The 18945-nt window shown below is 39.1% G+C and overlaps 1 protein-coding gene across 4 annotated transcripts in view; it reads left to right on the top strand.

Annotated features, from left to right (window-relative positions):
• Nucleotides 1-2338: 2338 nt before the first annotated feature.
• TMLHE (trimethyllysine hydroxylase, epsilon) overlaps nt 2339-18945 on the top strand; it is a 98724-nt gene continuing 82117 nt past the window's right edge. For all 4 annotated transcript variants that reach the window (XM_042974712.1, XM_042974713.1, XM_042974711.1 and 1 more), the window contains exon 1: nt 2339-2468. The gene's annotated coding sequence lies outside the window, so the exon portion shown is untranslated. The remainder of the gene's footprint in view (nt 2469-18945) is intronic.

The following is an 18945-nucleotide window of genomic DNA, read 5'->3' as shown; positions in this document are numbered from 1 at the left end:
ACCTTCTTCAGATTATACCTGAACCACATCTTATCTGGTTGGTCACAGCTCCCTTCCTTCATTCACTAAAACGCATCATTATAACATTAATAATCATAATCATAGCAGCCAGTACTCACTGACCAGTAACTGTGTGTCAGACACGGCTGGGTACTTTATACACATTGTTTCATTTAATCATCACAACCCTGTAATATAGAGACTATTATTATGCCCATTCGTAAAATCAGAAACTGAGGGTCAGAGACCAAGGTCTCATGTGTGTCTCACAAAGTAGCACTCAGGACATCTACTATTTTCTTACTCATCTACTCTGGCTTGCTGCTGATGCCTAATGTTATGATCATTGCTCCTTGATGGTATCACCTACCAAAGGCACCACTACCCCTGCCAATACCAACCAATGTCTATACCAAATTCTTCTGTCTACAGCATTAATGTTTGACTCCAGGTTATTGTTTCTCATAGATGTTCTATATCTGGGAACAATGAACATATTTTGTGAAAGAGTTCTTTGTAGTTTTTACTTGTGCTTTTATTATAGTTCCTGTCCTCAGGTTTGGAGCCAGATTACCTAGGTTTGAATCTCAGACCTGAAACTTAACTATTCTGCGATTCTGATGAAATCGCTTAAGTGGTCTGTAACCCAGTTCCATTATCCTTAAAGCAGAGATAATAATGTTGTCTACATTAGTGTTTGTTATAAAAAAAACTTGGCCTAGCATTTGGCATATAAGGCAGGTTTAATAAATGTTGGTTATATTACTAGGGCAAATGACTTCTTTTTCCAACTGTTAAACAGGCTTTATCTATCAACCTCTTGCCTCTTTCTGGGTACTTACTATCTGTTGATTTCACCTTACCTTTACTGATCTTACTCACTCTAATTAATACTGTCATGCTCCTTCCTATTATAGGACCTTTGATCAGGCTGTCCCTTCTGTGTAGAATGTTCCTTTTCCTGTTTGCCTGGCCAATTCCTATCAGTTCATTAAGCTCCATAAGGGCATGGACACTATCTGGTTTGTGTTTACCATTTTACACCCAGAGCTTGATATCGCACCTGCTGTACACTAGGCACTCATTAATACTGGCATGAAAACCAGCCTGAGTCTAGAGTCACTACATTCAGCTATTCCTCTGTATATGAATTCACCTCCTAGACTAGCTAGAGCCTTTTCTTCTGTCTAATCACTGGTTCTAGATAATTTTCAACAAATATTCAGTAAATACATACTACATGTTAGGTTCTGTGCTAGGGTCTTAGAAAATAAATTTTATAATTTATTATTTAAAATTTATTTAAAAATATATATATATATATTTTTACCATCTCAAGAGGCCACTTGTTCATTGAAAGACACAGGCATGCAAAGGTAGAAGTAATAATACAGAGTGATATTTGCTATACCGAAGGCCTGTACTGGATCCATTGGGCATATTGAACCCATGGAAAAGAATAGAAATTTATCTGGGAAGAGAGAGACTGATTCATAGAGGAGGTAATATCTAAACTGAGTCAAAATAAGGAGTAGCAATTCTCCTAAAGAACAAGCAGGGGTAGAGCGTGTGGCAGAAAGATTTTCGGGACAAAATTATGAAGTCATTTCCTTCTTTTATTGGTGCTAACTTTTACAAACCATTTCCTTTATTACCCTTTGATATTAGACGAATTATTTTTCATCTGTAATAAGTGCAATACCGGTCAGTTTATTTTTCAATGTCTGTACGTCATATTTGTTTGTTCTTGCTCTAGATTTTTTTTCCCTTTGTTCTGGACTTCATTTTCATTGTATATACTATTTCAGTGCAGTTTTTGGTCTTTTTGTAATATGTGTTGTTCTTAAATTTTTAAGTGCATAAGCTGTGCATTCGTGATGGCTCCTTCCATTCTAATGTTCATTGTATTTAGCACTGTACAGGGGCCCTGAATTCAAGTAGCTCAAATGAACTCCTGGGAGTCCAGCAGTGAGTGGTATGTGGCTTAAGTTCAAGAAAGTGGTGCAAGGAAGTGGAAGAATTTTTGTTCCAGCAAACCTCGATAAGCAACCTCAGTAGTGGGGAGAGTCAGGAGGGGCACAGAAAAGGCAAACAAGGAAACCTAGGTGTTAGTTACACCCAGTATACTTTCATGAGTCCGTCTCTTCTCCTCTCTGTGCCTGGGGCTCCAAATCTGTCAAACTAAGGCCATCGACTAGGGCACCCCGTCGCCACCCTTCTGGACCAGAGGCTGTAGCACACCCCCGCAGCAGTCCGGGTCCCGGGCGCACAGGACGCGCACCCACAAGGCCGGAAGAAGTGGGGCGGGGCCTCTAGCCAGTTGGGCCTGAACGGACTGGGGGAGGGGAGCGCGGGGCAGATGGTCTCTGGGAAAAAGCAAAAGGCGGGTGCAGGGCTGCCTCCCACGGCTCTACTTGCTTGCATTTCCTCCCGCTTTGCTGAGTTGGGAGTCGCGACCTCCAGGACAGGTGGGTCCCGTCCCACGGATCGGGAAGGGGTGTCTTTGGTGGGTGCAGTGGCTGGGTTAGCCCGGGCGCTCTATTGAAGGCCTGGCACGGGAGGCGGGGTGAGGGGAATGGTTCCCACCCCGTCTGCTCGGTACCAGGGCGGTGGTACTTACCTTAACCCTGGCTGAGGAGAAGGCCACTCGTGCATTTCCGCACGGCTGTCGTCACGGTTTATGCCAGTTGCGCGACAAAGCCCGGAGATCAGCGCAGGGCCAGATGGGCCTAGCGCTCGGAAAGAGCTGGGAGAGCTGGAGGAAGCTCGGGTTCGGAGTGACGCCCAGTGTACATTGTTTCAAACTCGATCCGACTTCCCCGCCCTGGGTCTGTCACCGACTTGGTGTCTAGCTTTCAGAGAGCCCCTAGCCTGTCCATGTCTCACTTTGTTCGGCGGTAGAGTGGAAGGTGGAACTCCTTTCGTTATAATATCCACCAGTGTTGTCTGCGCATTGTACCCTTCGTCTGCCCCTCCCGAGCAAGAATGCCTAGCAGGAGTCGGGAGTGGCAGGGCAGGGCAGCGGAGAACTTACGCGAGGAAGTGCTCTCCCTTACGAAAACAATTCTGAAAAACCTTTTCAATGTTTTTAACTACTGACTGCCCCTAAAACTGGAAAAAGCATTCATCCAATGCCCTAGAGGTGACTGTCCACTCTGGAAGAATGCTTTTGTGAATGCTTTACTGTTAAAGATTTTTAACCAAATGATTGATCAAAACATTATGAGTTGAATGAACGTAACACAATGCCTAGCAAAAGTCTCCTCATAAAAGACTTGGGTGGTTTACCTGTTACCAAATCGCTGCAAAAAAAAAAAAAAAAAAAAAACCCAAAAAACAAGCAAACAAACAAAAACCTTGAGCTCTCATATGGAGAAACACTTCCATAATCCATTCCCACATAGCAGTCGTTTAGAGTTGCTTCTTGGGGCGCCTGGGTGGCTCAGTCCGTTAAGTGTCCGCCTTCGGCTTGCGTCATGATCTCGCAGTTGGTGGGTTCGGCCCGCGTCGCGCTCTGTGCTAACAGCTCAGAGCCTGGAGCCTGCTTCGAATTCTGTGTCTGCCTGTCTCTCTGCCCCTCCCCCATTCACACTCTGTCTCTCTCTCAAGAAATGGATAAACATTAAAAAAAAATTAGAGTTGCTTCTTAGCTGGCATTGTCCTTTGAGGAATCATTATAGTAAAACTTACATACAGTTTATTGTACATTAACTCTAGAGATAGAATTATAAACACTATGGGCCAACATTTTGGTGTCATTCCAATTCCATCTCATTAAGAAACTGCTTATAATGATAATGACAGCCATATACTATGCAAAATCCTGTAGTCTTCACAACCGTGAGACATGAATGTATTTGTCACCATACTTAAAGATGTGTTCTGTCTCATAACCAATATGATGAAGGGAATGTTCACTGGGTTAGTTGAGTCTGAGGCGCATCGTCCACATACCCCATCTCATTCTTATTTCTGGGAAATCTGCACTGGGACAGATCACTTCCTGGTTTTGGTCTCTGTACCAGGAACCACAAGCAGTTCTGTATCTCTGCTTGTCCTGAGCTGGGAGAAGCAATAAAATATCCAAGCTGATCACTTGATGTCTGTGGTGTTTCTGGCAGTTGTATTTTTTGCCTGCCAGCCCGACGGTCTGGGGGGAGAGGCTGGATTAAGAAACCCGTTTGGTGGGAAGAGTCTCTGATCCAAGCCAAGGTGAACACAGATCCACCAGTTGGGTGCCATTGTGACCCTGTTTCTACAACACCAAACGTCCCCTGTGCTCCTAAGGGTTGTACGCTGTGCCACTGGCCTCATGTAAAGAAATTACAGAAGAGGCTCCTGGCAAAACCCGGTCTGTGCCACACGTACAGGTTCTAGGCAAGGAGTGTCTGATGTGAAGGTGGGTGTTCTTCTGGACCTGAGATATGGCGATTTTCCAAACGGTTGATAAAGTGAGAGGGAAACTGTGATAGACCTCTGCTGAGCCGACCTTGAGGGTGAGTTTAGGACTGGCTGTTTGGCAGGCACTGGTGAATGAACTTTGTTTGGCCGTATTTCTACTCTATTCATTTATTCTTTCACTCCAAAGACAATCAATGAATGCTTAGTCTGTGCCAGCATGCTGATCCACTCACTGAGATTAGCAGTGAAGGAAGACAGTAAGTTCGGAGGCGAACAGCAATTCCACTTTAAGCATGCTAAGTCGGAGGCATCCTCTCTCTTCCCGATTCCCAATATAGAATCAATACAAAATCTCACTTCTGCTTCCTGAATATTTTTAAACCTATCCACTTCTCTTTGCCCCCACTGCTACTCCAAATTTCAAGCCAGCAACATAGTTTTGTAAATTCATTTATTAAAAAATTATTATCATTGAAATAGAATTGATATACAGTGTTATGTTAGTTTCAAATGTACAACATATTGATTCTGCAATCCTATACATTACTTGGTACTTACCAAGATAAATGCAGGCACCATCTGTCAACACACAATGTTATTGTAATATTATTGGCTATATTCTCTATGCTGGGCTTTTCATCTGCGTGACTTACTTACTTATCCATTTAAAAAAAAAACTTCATCTTCCAAATTTTGTTAAATATATTTAGAGAAGTTCTCATAATTCTTATCCTTGCTCTCTAAGGTATTCTCCCCCCACCCCGGGTTCTTCAATATCACATGCCTCTGTATAGACTTCTTCTTTTTTTGTTGTTTATTTATTCATTTTGAGAGAGGGAAAGAGAGAGAGCCTGAGTAGGGGAGGGGCAGAGAGAATCCAAAGCAGGCTCTGCTCTGTGCTGACAGCACAGAGCCCGATGTGGGGCTCAATCTCATGAACAGTGACATCATGACCTGACCTGAAATCAAGAGTTGGATTAACCAACTGAGCCACCCAGACACCCCTAGATTTTTTTTATTTGATATTTATCATGCTCATTCTCTGACCTTCCTGGATCTGTGGTTTGGTGTTTGTCAATAATTTTTGAAAATTCTTAGCCATTATTACCTCAAATATTCCTTCAGCTCCTTTCTTTACTTCCTGCTAATCAATTAAGTGTATGTCACGCCTCTTGAAATTGCCCCATAGTTCATAGGTATTCTGTTCTGAGCTTTATTAAAATTTTTTTTTCTCTTTGAATTTCAGTTTGGGAGGTTTCTCTTGACTTATGCTTACATTCACTGATTCTTTCTTTGACCATGTCCAGTCTACTGATGAGCTCATCTAAGGCATTCTTTATTTTTGTTAGTGTTTTTTAATTTCTAACATTTCCTTTAGATACTTTTGTAGAATTTCCATCTCTCTGCTTACATTTACCCATCTGTTCTTGAATATTGCCTGCTTTTTCCAATCGAGCCCTTAACGTATTAATCATGTCTTTTCTTTCAAAACTGTCATATCTGAGTCTGGCTCTGATACTTATTTTTTATCTTAAGACTAGGTTTGGGTTTTTTGTTTGTTTGTTTGTTTTGCTTTTAATGTACCTTATAATTTTTTTGTTGAAATTCAGGCATAATGTATTGTGTAATGGTACTGACATAAATAGCCTTTAATATGAGGTTTTGTTTTAATCTGGCTGGAAGTTGGGCTGTATATAATGTTTGCGGTAGCTGTAGGTGTCAAAGACTTCACATTTTCCTAGTGTCCTTGATTTTTGTCTCCCTTTTGTCCCTCCTATGCCTTAAGTACTACTCATCAGATAGAGTCTACATCTTGCAGATCCTTCATTTAATAATCCACTCTTATTATACTGAAGTCTGATGGCATGGTGGTACGGTGTGAGATAGGGGATGCATTCTATAATCTTATGATTAAATCTTAGTTTTTTAGTGGGCCTGTGTCCTTAACAGTGTTTCATACCACCTCCCTTTTGGTAACATGAAAAGGCTTAAGAAGGCTCAAGTAAGAGAAGGGCCGTTTCCCCAGATGGGATAAGACTCTGATTAAAGTCTTTTCCCCTGGAGAGCAGGCCTTTGTTATAGAGACAGCTCTGTTAGGAGAATACTCTATTATGGGCAATGCAATGTTTACTCTCCCCTCCCCTGCCAGAACCATGCAGGAATTGTTTTGGACCCTATACCATAAGATCCTGGTGGGATTCATGGAGGTAAAAACCCATGAAAGTGTGGGTTCCCCCTTAAGACTATGATCCCAGAAGTCTCTCCTTCTCAAGGTGGACCACACTCAGCCTCCAGCAGTTCATCCAAATTACCATTTAAGTGAATGGAGTTTCTCCTCCAGGTAAATAGATCTTGGCTGTGCTTCTCTGGCTTTGCCAGTCTCTCCAGATTTTGGGTGGCAGTTTGCCCTGCAACCTCAGTTGTCTAAATCTAAGAAGAGCCATTGTTTCTCAATTTGATCACCTTTTTCTTATTGTTAGGACAGGAATGACAAGATCCAAGCTCTTTACATGTCAGAACTTAAACCCAAAGTCTGATGAGGTTTTTAAACTATGATCTTGTAGCTTATCTGGCTGATTCTCACTTTTAGGGCTGGTGAAACAATCTTTTGTAACTTTCTTCAACCTAACCAGAAGTAAAAGCCTAGGGCTTGAGTGACTTTTCAATTTCTTTTAATTTGAGTAGACTTGACACTCAGTGTTACATTAGTTTCAGGGATACAACATAGTGATTCAACATCTCCATACATTATGCTGTGCAGCTACCATCTGTCATCATAAAACACTATTACAATACCATTGACTGTATTCTCTGTGCTGTTCCCTTTATTCCCATGATTTATCCACTCCATCACTGCAAGCCTGTATCTCTCACTCCCCTTCACCCATTTTGCCCATCCCCCCACTCCCCTCCCCTTTGGCAGCCATCAATTTGTCCTCAGTTTTTATAGGTCTGATTCTGCTTTTTGTTTGTTTCTTTATTCATTTGTTTTGCTTTTTAAATTCCACATATGAGTGAAATCACATGGTATTTGTCTTTCTCTGTCTGATTTATTCATGTTGTCCAAATGGCAAAGTTTTATCTTTTTTGTGGCTGCACAATATTCTGTTATACACACACACACACACACACCACGTCTTCCTTATCCATTTGTCTCTCAGTGGACACTTAAGTTGCTTCCATATTTTGGCTATTATAAATAATGCTGCAACAAAATAGGGGTACATATATCTTTTCAAATTAGTGTTTTAGTTTTCTTTGGGTAAATACCCAATAGTGGAATTATTGGACCATAGTTTAGTTCTATTTTTAATTTTTTGAGGAACCTTCATATTGTTTTCCACAGCTGTACCAATTTGCATTCCCACCAACACGCATCCTCACCAACACTTATTATTTCTTGTCTTTTGGATTTTAGCCATTCTGACAGGTGTAAGGTGATATCTCATTGTGGCTTCTATTTGCATGTCCCTGATGGTGAGTGATGTTGAGCATCTTTTCATGTGTGTTGACCATCTGGATGTCTTCACAAAAATGTCTAGTCAGGTACTCTACCTTGGCTTGAGTGTCAATGCTTGCAGGAGAAGGCCTTGGCTCCTTACAAGTCATAGAATTGGGATGGAGAACCTCAAAGATCTACACACAGTTTAGCAAAAACTCCACCAACAGAATAGTGATACATCAAAGAAACTTTTCCATCTTAGTCTAGGCTGTAGATGAGCCTTAATTAGGATGTGGGTTCAAATGCCTATAAAAAAGACCAAAAGTGGAAGTGGAAAAGTGGAAGAAATGCAGCCCAGAGTGCACTGTGGTGGCCTCACCTAGCTCCTCAAGGAATCTCCATGTTCTGAAAGACTCTGGACAGAACTGGTCACTGCAGCAGGCCAGTGTTGCACTTCTTCCACAAAGGGTCTGCTCACCCGTGAACACCAGATTCCTGAATACACACCAAAAGGTTACTATATGTGTGTATACTAACTACATATATATATATATATATATATATATACACACATATATATATGTATATGTATATGTATATGTATATGTATATGTATATATAATGGGTTTTATATATATATGTAAACATAAATGAATTTCATATATAAATAGAATAAATGTTTTATATATTATATATAATTATATGTATATAATATATATTAAAAGGTTATATATAATAAATGTATAAAAGTTTGCATTTGATTTATATGTAATAAATATTTATTACATATAGTAACTATAATAAATATCTATATGTATTTAAATGTAGTCTTAGAGTTCTTCCAGGGAAAGAGCTCCAGAAGAAACCTCGGAGAAATCTACAAATGTTGTGATGTTAGAAAACTACTTGTTACAAATGTGATAGCTAAACAACAGGAAGATGAGAGCCAAAGGTTTTTCTATCCAACTAAGTTAACTTTAAGTCATAAATGCAAGCTATAATGAATGTGCAAGACTCAGGAAATATTAGTTCCATGATGCTTTACTAAGGTATTTAATGGAAATACAAAAGCTTCAGATAACTTAGAAATCATAGGAGACATTTGACGTATGTTTAATGGTGAGCTGTAACTATGTTTACTTGTAAAGCTAAGAATAAGTGAGGAAGATGAAATGACAGAATAGAGGCAAATATTTTATACTCTGAAATATAGATATTACACAAGTAACAAAAAAATGGGTGTAGAAAGAGGACATAGATACTAACCAGGAGTAAGAAAATATAGGTTTAAATTAGAGGCTGGGTCAGAAGGAGGGGAGAGAAAAAGAAGATACTAGCAAATTTTATTATGACTCATGAAGGAAATCAATAGAAAGTATCTTTAAAAGGAGGATAAAAGTAGATCTGATATAATCCCAGCTTAGAACCTTTGCACTAACTTACTTTACACTGGATATCTTCATGACTAACTTCCTCTTTGTTCAAATGTCATCTTTCTCAATGAGGTTTAGCCTTACCATCATATTTAAACCGCCTACTACCTCCAGCCTACCCCTTTTTCATGCTGGATTTTTTTCATAGCTCTTATCATCTTATAATGTGTTATATAGTTTACTTATGTATTGTGTTTATCTTTAATCATCTCCCACCTCCCAATGGAAGATACACTCCATGAAAGGAGGAGTGTTTGTCTTTTTTGTTCACTTATATATCCCAAGCACCTAAAATAGTGCCTGGAACAAAGTTGGCGTCCAATAAATATTTTTTAAATGAGTTGATTAATTAATTAGTTAAGAGTGTTAGGGAAGTTTTCTTCAGTGAATTGATATTTAATCTGAGACCTGAAGAATGAGTAGAAAGAATAAGAGGGAGAACATGATAGTCAGAGGAAACATAGGTAAAGCCCCTGAGGTGGTGGGGCAAGATGGGGCCAATTATGTAAAACCTTGAGTGCCATTGTAAAGAGATGACTCAATCCTTTTGCCTTCCCTCAAGGAGCTCTTAGCAAAAGGGGAGAGAAAAATAATAATTTAAGCAGGTGATTATTATACATGTTGTAATTGCACTAATAAGGGTATGCACAAAGAACTATGAAAACATTGACTAGGCAGCTATTACCTCTTCCTAGGGCAGTTAGGAAGATTTTATAAAGAAGGTGACATTTGAGCTAGATCTCAGGCTGGAGAGTGACATGATGAAAGTGTTTTAAGAAGATTAATCTGGCAATAGTATGGAAAATGGATTGGAATGTGGAAGGACTAGAGGCAAAGAAACCATCTAGCCTATGGCAGTAGTCCAGGCATGAGGTGATGAAGGCTTCTATAGGAATGGAAAAAGGAGGACAAATCTGAGAGACATTGGAAGGAAAAATTGACGGGAGCTAAATGGATTCTTGGCTTTAAGCCTTTCAGGAGGTAATGCTTCTTCCTTAGTAATAACCATGAAAAGATTCAAATTGACCTATTATGTAATTGCCTACTCTGACTAGAATTTCTAGCTATGGCTGTTCTCCAAAAGTTTCTGTTATTGTGATTGATACTTGTTGGACCTTAATTTACATTAAGATGGTTTTAGACTCTAAAGATTGGGGAGCTCTCAAAAACATAATTTTGACTATGAAACAGCAAATTATTCTATTAAAGGAGAAGTGAGGGAAACCATGGGGCTACATAGGAAGTTTTACAATGAGCTCATAGTTCCCTTTTTAAAAGAATAATATGAAAAGAAGGATGAATATAACAGGTGGTATGTGCCTAAAGCATCAGTATTTGGAAACATAAGGCCCCAAAATCACCTCAGGTTGGTAGAAATACATATTTGCAAAAAGAACAAGAACAATGTGCATGTGTCCTGGCATGGGAAAGCTATAAGTCAGATGATATCATTACACTACTCTCAATGATCAAAGGAATTATGGAGAATAGGAGAAGTGCTTTAAGACTGGATTTATGTAAATATATTACCACTTCTAACAAAGACAAAGAAGGAAGAATTTTCAATCTAGTAATCAGTGAACTAAGTATCTCCTGGGTTGGATTCTAGAACAGGCTTTCAAGTAAGTGTGTACTTAGAAAATTACAAAGTTATCAACAAAGACATTCCACACAAATGTAATTTTTAAAAAAAAAAAAAAGCTTATTGGGGGTAGTTTATGGAAATTTGGCAGACATAATGTGCATTAAGTGAATTAATGAATGAAATTTCATTAAGATTTTAACAACTCTTTCATGAAACCTTCATGAACAAGAATTATAAATCTATATTTTGATGGGTTTTATAATTAATATAATTATGTATTAATTAATTAAATCTACATACTCAAAGGGAACTGATTAAGAGACCATAGGCAAAGGAAGAGTTTCTGTTGGCCTCCTGCAAAGCCTACCTTTGGTTTGACCTGACTATTTTCATTACTGACTAAAGTGAAGAGTTACAACAGACATCTTACCAGATTTAAAGAAAATAGGAAGTTGGGAGAAAAGTAATTCGATTGAATTCCCACAAACATTTATGGAGTTTTACAAAGCACTAGGAACCATGCTAGATGTTAGAGTACAAATATTAAGGAGACATACATCTTCCTGTTGAGGAGCATCCAAATATTACTAGGAAGAGAGACATAAAAACATAGTTTCATCAAAATGTATAAAGAAGGAATATAGAGACATAAACAGAATATTAAGAGAGAACAAAAGAAAGCTTCATTCTGGGAATTTAGGGAAGAATTCTTAAATGAAATGGTATCTCCACTGATTCTTGAAATATGAATAAAAGGCAGGGTTTCCTACTCTGTTTGAGAGAACAAAGGGCATGAACATGAATTTCTTAGAATCAGGAAAGAGTATAGTGAGTCCGGCAAACAATAAGCAATGAAGTACAAGGAGGAAGTGAGGCTGAAAGGTGACTCAGGACCAGGTAAAAGAAGGCATTATGTAACATGATAACAAATTTGGATGGACTTCACCCTGAAGGCCTTAGGGATCCATTCAGAGAGAATTACACACCAACAAGTCTATTTTAGTTCACTCTTCCTACAGTGTGCAAAATGGTTTGAAGGGAGGGCAAATGTGTATATGGAGAGATCAATTAGAAGACTATTACATACAGTCTTTGGGAGAGAAATAACAGTGGGCTTTGACTGGGATGGTGGCAAGTAAAGCTATAATGCAGTGGGTCAGGTTAGGGAATTTCTTAGAGAGTAAAAGTTATGATTTGATAATTGCCCATAAGGGAGAAATTTTACTTTTTCAAAATTTTTCAAAATGTCTATTCATTTTTGAGAGAGAGACACACACACAGCACAAGTGGGGGAGGAGCAGAGAGAGAAGGAGACACAGAATCCGAACCAGGCTCCAGGCTCCAAGCTGCCAGCACAGAGCCTGATGTGGGGCTCAAACTCACAAGCCGTGAGACCATGACCTGAGCTGAAGTCAGACGCCCAACCAACTGAGCCACCCAGGCACCCCCATAGGGGAGAAATTTTAAAGGGGAGGTATCAGTTTGAAGCACAGATTTCAGATTGAACCAGTTATAGACCTGATTGGATGGTACTGGAATTGACTGTGAGGAAGAACACTGTGGGAGGAGCCAGTTTAGGTACAGTAGATATCCGGAGGCCATTAAAAGGTGCTTCATGAGGCCTGAGGACAGGAGTATTCGTTGTGTTTACTGATATATTTCCAGCACTTGTAACAATGCCTGGCACCTAGTACATGTAAAGGTCTGATATATTTGTAATAGGAGCCCTAGAGGGAGAGGAGAGATAGAATGGTACAGAAGCATGAAGAGATGGTAACTAAGAGTTTTCTAAAAGCAACAAAAGCATTGTATTATTTTGTTATTGCTGCATACCAACTTACCAGACACTTAATAGATTAAACTAACACCCACTTATTAGTTCACAGTTCTATAGATCAGGATACCAGGTTTGTCATTACTGGCCAGTATATTAAAGGCTAAAATGAGGGTGTTGGCCAGCCTGCATTCCTTTCTGAGGGCTCTGGCTAAGAACGCACATTCAGCTTCATTCAGATTGTTGGCTGAATTCAGTTCCACGTGGCTGTAGGACTGAGGTTGCTGTTTCCTTCTTGCATGCCATCTGTTACTCACTCTCCTTTCCTTGAGACTGCCTGCATGACTTTCCCTGTGGTCCCCTCCGTCTTCAAAGCCAATGGAGAATCTCCTTGACAGCAAATCCCTCTCTGGTTTCACATCTCTCACCAGAAACATCCCTGTCCCTTTTAAGGGATGGCTGGATAAGGACAGTCCAACCAAGGATGTTTCTAAAAGTCATCTGTGCATTATACATTGCTTAATCACTCAAGTGAAATCCCATCATATTCATACTCTAGGGGAAGGGATTATAATTTGGCAAGGATCACTGGAAGTCACTTTAGAATTCTGTCTATCACAAACATCAAGTCAAGGATTCAAAAAGTCCTGTGACTCAAAGAAGAATAAATACAAAGAAAACCTTATCTAGGTGTTTTTGTAAAAACTGCTAAAAATGAATAAAAAGATAAAAACGTAAAAGTAGTTGGAGAAAAAAGATGTAATACCTAATACGGAGCAGCAGTTAGATTGGCTTTGACTTCTTGACAGAAACAACATGAAGATAATGGAATGACATCTTCAAAATGCTGGAGGAAGTAACTGCCAATCCAAATTTCTATATCCAGTGAAAATAGCCTTCAAAAATGGAAGTAGGGGTGCCTGGGTGGCTCAGTCAGTTAAGCATCTGACTCTTGATCTTGGCTCGGGTCATGATCTCGGGGTTCGTGGGATCAAGCCCTGTGTCAGGCTCTGTGCTGGCAGTGTGGAGCCTACTTGGGATTGTCTCTCTCCCTCTTTCTCTGCCCCTCCCCTTCTAATGCTCTCTCTCTCTTTCAAAATAAATAAATAAACTTTTAAAAAATTGAAGTAAAAGCTGTTTTTAGATGGTTCAGAACTTAGGGAATCTGCCACCAACTGCAAAGGTAATATTAATGATCTTCAAGCAGAAGTAAAATGATCCCAAATAAAAGCTGGGAGCTAGAAGATGGAATGAAGTGTGATGGAGAGGTTAAATATGTGAGTAGGTTTGAATGCCCCTTGGTTGTATAAAACAAAAATAGTAATGTCATGTTATGTGGGATATATATGTGTTAATTAAAATACACAACAGTAGTTGAGGAAGGAATACAAATGGAGTGAATATAAATTCTCTAATCTGCATTATAATTTAATAAGTCAAAGATACATGTTGTAAGTCCTAGAATAACTCCTTTTTAAAAACCAGTAAAAGAATGTATAATAAACAAGTAAACAAAGGAGGAAATTGAATAATACAAATTACCTAATAAGTATAAAAGAAAACAACAGAGAAAAGGTAACAAAACAGGCAAGAGAAATAGAAAGAAAATATTGATATACTAGAGTTAAGTTCAAATATATCAATAATTGTGTTAAATGTAAATGAACTGAACACATTAATTAAACAACAAAGAACATTAAGCTGTTTAAGAAAACAAAATATAACTATGTGCTATTTATAAGAGACACAAGTTAAATGTACAAATACAGGAAAATTGAAAGTTAAAGGGTGGAAGAAATATACAATGCCAACACCATCCAAAAGACAACAGATGGAGATATATTAATAACAGACAAAGTTGAAGGTTTTTTTTTTCTAGGAAAGAGTATAGCCACCCCATTTTCAGAGCTCCCCTCATTAGGGGTCTTTCCATAGCCACCTGGGATCCTGTTCAGTGGCAGTTTACTGAAGCCACCCTCAACAAGCAGACCTACCTGGGATGTATCTTGGTTTCTTCATCAAATGTCAATCCTACTGAGGATCTGAACCAATCTGACACACTACATCTATAAAAGTACCGGTACCCAGAACACATGGTAACAGGATCCTTGTGTTGCCTAAATTCAAAGATTGAATTAATGTGGAAATCTCAGGCTCTAAAGTCAGTTAGTGAAGAGATGCTCAAAGTTGACTTTAAGGTGGGAATATTTACTAGACATGGAGAGATTTTGTAATGTCCTTTTTATGCACACAGAAAAATAGATGGTAATCCTGGGCCATAAAGTAAGTCTCAAAAACTTGAAACAATTACAGTCATTTATACTAGCTGTTTGTTTGTTTGCTTGCTTTTGTTCACTTCAGAGTGAAATGAAGTTAGAATATAATAATGAAAAATCTAGAGGGGTGCCTGGGTGGCTCAGTCGGTTAACCGTCCAACTTCAGCTCAGGTCATGATCTCGCAGTTCATGGGTTCGAGCCCCACATCAGGCTCTGTGCTGACAGCTCAGAGCCTGGAGCCCTCTTCAGATACTGTCTCCCTCTCTCTCTGCCCCTCCCTGTCTCGCACTCTGTCTCTCTCTTCCTCAAAATAAATAAACATTAAAAAAAAACTAGAAAATCTCCCTAAAATATGTAGTATACTTCTAAATAACCTGTTGGTCAAATTTTAAAAATCACAATGTAAATTAGAAAATATTTAAATGAACTGAAAAATGGAACATTGCATATTAAATCCATGGCAGGGAGGATTTTTATGGCAGTCAAAAAGTGAAATTAATCTGTATGATCCTATAATGATGGTACATGTCATTATACATGCAAACCCATAAAATGTAGACCACCAAGAGTGAACCCTAATGTAAACTATTGACTTTGGGTGATACAGATGTGTCAATTATAGGTTCATCAGTTATAACAAATGTACCACTCTGATGGGGATGTTGATAATAAGGGTTCAGCCTATGCATGTCTGGGGAAATCTCTGTATCTTTCCCTCAATTTTGCTGTGAACCTAAGACTTCTCTAAAGAAATAAAATCTTAATTTAAAAAATGTTCAGTGGGCAAAAGATCTGAACAGATACTTGGCCAAAGAAGATATACAAATAGCAATTAAGACTATGAAAAGATGCACAACATCATATATAATTAGGGAAATGCAAATTAAAATAATGAGGTGTCATGCACAACCATTGGAATAGCTAAATTTAAAAAACTGACGGTGCACCTGGGTGGTTCAGTTGGTTGAGCGTCCAATTTTAGCTCAGGTCATGATCTCACAGTTCATGAGTTTGAACCCTACATTGGGTTCTCTGCTGTCAGCGCAGAGCCTTCTTCGGATCCTCTGTCACCCTCTTTCTTTGTCCCTCCCCTGCTCACACCCTCTCTCTCAAAAATAAACTCTTTTTTAAAAAAAGAGTGCTATTGATGGGTCACATGCTAAATCTATATTTGACATTATAAGAAACTGAAACTGTCATCCAAAGTAGCTAGACTGTTTTGCATTCCACCAGCAATGAATCAGAACTCCTGTTCCTCCACATCCTTGTTATAACTTGGTATTGTCACTTTTTAATTTATTTCTTTAATTAATTAATTTTTGAGAGAGAGAGAGAGAGAGAGAGACAGCATGAACAAGTGGGAGGGGCAGAGATAGAGGGAAAGAGATAATCCCAAGCCAACTCTGTGCTGCCAGCGCAAAGCCTGAAGTGGGGCTCAGCACCATGGAACCGTGAGATCATGACTTGAGCCAAAACCAAGAGTCGGATGCTTAACCAATTGAGCCACCCGGGCACCCCCCATGAATTGCACTCTTAAGTATTTACCGAAGTGATCTGAAAACTATAAAATGCAAAATGTATTTTTGTATGTGAGAATAGGTGTGGAGACTTCACATGCGTGTGATCTGGAATTTGGTTCTCCAAACTGTTGATTGTTGATTGTTGACGAATGGGAATGACAAATATTGAAGACAGGAGGTTTCACTTTTTATTTTCTTCTATATTTATGGTTTGTTTAGACTTTTTTTTCTTTTTACATGTGAGCAAATTTTATTTTGTAAGTAAATACGAAACAATGAAACACTTCTTCAAATAATATAGATCACGTGGAGTCCTCCTGGTTTTACCAGGCATAGTTAACTGCTTTCTCTTTTGCAGTTTTTCACTGTATTCTGTGTTTAAAAATGTCATAAGTAGCAGTAGTTATCACCCTATGTTTGTCTTTCTTCCCCACTAGATTGTGAGCTTCTTGAATGGTGGCCGAGATTGCTGACTTATTTATGTTTCTCTTCCCAGTACTTAAGAAAGTACCTGCTAGGGGTGCCTGAGTGGGTCAGTCAAGCGTCTGACTTCACCTCAGGTCATGATCTCACAGTTTGTGACTTCATGCCCTGCATCGGGCTCTGTGCTGACAGCTAGAAGCCTGAAGCCTGCTTCGGATTCTGTGTCTCCCTCTCTCTCTGCCCCTTCCCCGCTCATGCTCTCTCTCTCTTAAAAATAAATAAACATTTAAAAAAATGTGAGTATATATATATATATATATATATATATATATATAGAGAGAGAGAGAGAGAGAGAGAGAGAGAGAACCTGTTATACACATGCTCAGTAATATTTGTTGAGTGAAATAATGAAGAAAGGAATACATATACTTGCTTAAGAGTGGTTTTCTGGGGGAGCAATCCAATGTAAAGGGAGAAGAGTATTCAATTAAGAATTAGTGTCAACTGGGGGTGGCTCAGTGTGTTAAGAATCCAACTCTTGGTTTCAGCAGGTCATGATCTCACGGTTCGTGAGATCAAGCCCCGTATCGGGTTCTATGCTGATAATGTAGAGCTTGCTTGAGATTCCCTCATTCCCTCTCTCCCTCTCTCTCTGCTCCCCCCACCACCAACCACATCTCTTTTGCTGTCAAAATAAATAAACTTAAAAAAAAGAACTGAGCACTAAACCAGGGGTTGGAAAAATTGTACTTTGAAGGACCAAATAGCAAATATTGTAGACTTTACAGGCCACATATGGTCTTGGCCTCATATTATTTTTTGTTCTTGTTTACAACCTTTTATTTTTTATTTATTTTTGAGAGAGAGGGAGTGAGCATGAGCAAGGGAGAGGGGTGGAGGGGGAGAGAGAGAATCTTAACCAGGCCCCACAGTCAGCATGGGGCCTGACATGGGGCTTGATTTCATGATCCTGTTATCATGACTTGACCTGAAGTCAAGAGTCAGATGCTCAAGTTACTGAGCCACCCAGGAACCCCTACAATCCTTTAAAAATATAAAATCCATTCTTAGCTTGTGGGACATATAAAACTAGGCATGGACTATAATTTGCCAGCCTCTGTAGGTAGGAGGTTGAGAAACAAGAGACAGTAGAGAACATAAATGTAACCAAGACACCAGCAGAGGCCTTGCCATGCTCTGCTCCTTGCTTACACCCATAAAATATCAATAAATTTGACTTTAGTTCCTCATTTCCTAGCCTGTCATCAGAATATGCCCAAGTCATCACCCCAAGTCATCAGAATATGCAGTTACATCTCTAGCTATGGCCTTTGTGTTTATCATTGATGTCGTCCCACATCAACGTGACATTCAGTTCCTTCCTCAGCTTACACCACACACACACACACACACACACACACACACACACGCACATACCACTGAAAGCAATCATTCTATGGGTTTAGTGACCTTAAGGGGTTATTGAAAAGGTTCACATCAAGCACCATACAGCTTCTCTGTAGTTGGATGGCTTTCTCCCTCTTTTCTCACAGAACAAATTAATTCTTTTAAAGGTATTATGCAAATGAAGTTTTTTTATTAATCTTTCTGAAACCATGACACTCAGGGAATCACCAACTCTAAGCAGGTTTGTCAAGGTAGTTTTACCAACAGATATATTTTATCCCTAACAATAATCATTATAAAAATGATAATGATAATAATATGGGACAGACACAATTCTAAGTACTTTAGTCTTTATATTAGGCAAATTAAATAAGTATTATTATTATTATCCTCATTTTACAAACAGGAAACCAGAGTGACTGAGAGTTTAAGTAACTTGCCCACAATCATGCATAATCAGTGGGAAAAAAAAGTTTCAAGAAGTCAGGTGAGAGTGATCAATAAATAGTGTCACAAGTGGAGAGGGCCAAAAGGATTAGACCTGTAAAGCAATTCTTCTATGTGGTGGTAACGTTAAAATTACTGAATTTCGGGAGTGCCTGGGTGGCTCAGTCGGTTAAGTGTCAGACTTCAGCTCAGGTCATGATCTTGCGGCTTGTGATTTCGAGCCCCACATCAGGCTC

The sequence above is a fragment of the Panthera tigris genome, chromosome X, assembly GCF_018350195.1.
Source record: "Panthera tigris isolate Pti1 chromosome X, P.tigris_Pti1_mat1.1, whole genome shotgun sequence".
NCBI classification, from domain to species: Eukaryota; Metazoa; Chordata; class Mammalia; order Carnivora; family Felidae; genus Panthera; species Panthera tigris.
Note: the sequence above shows the minus strand (reverse complement) of the source record. Positions and strands in the feature narration are given on the sequence as shown.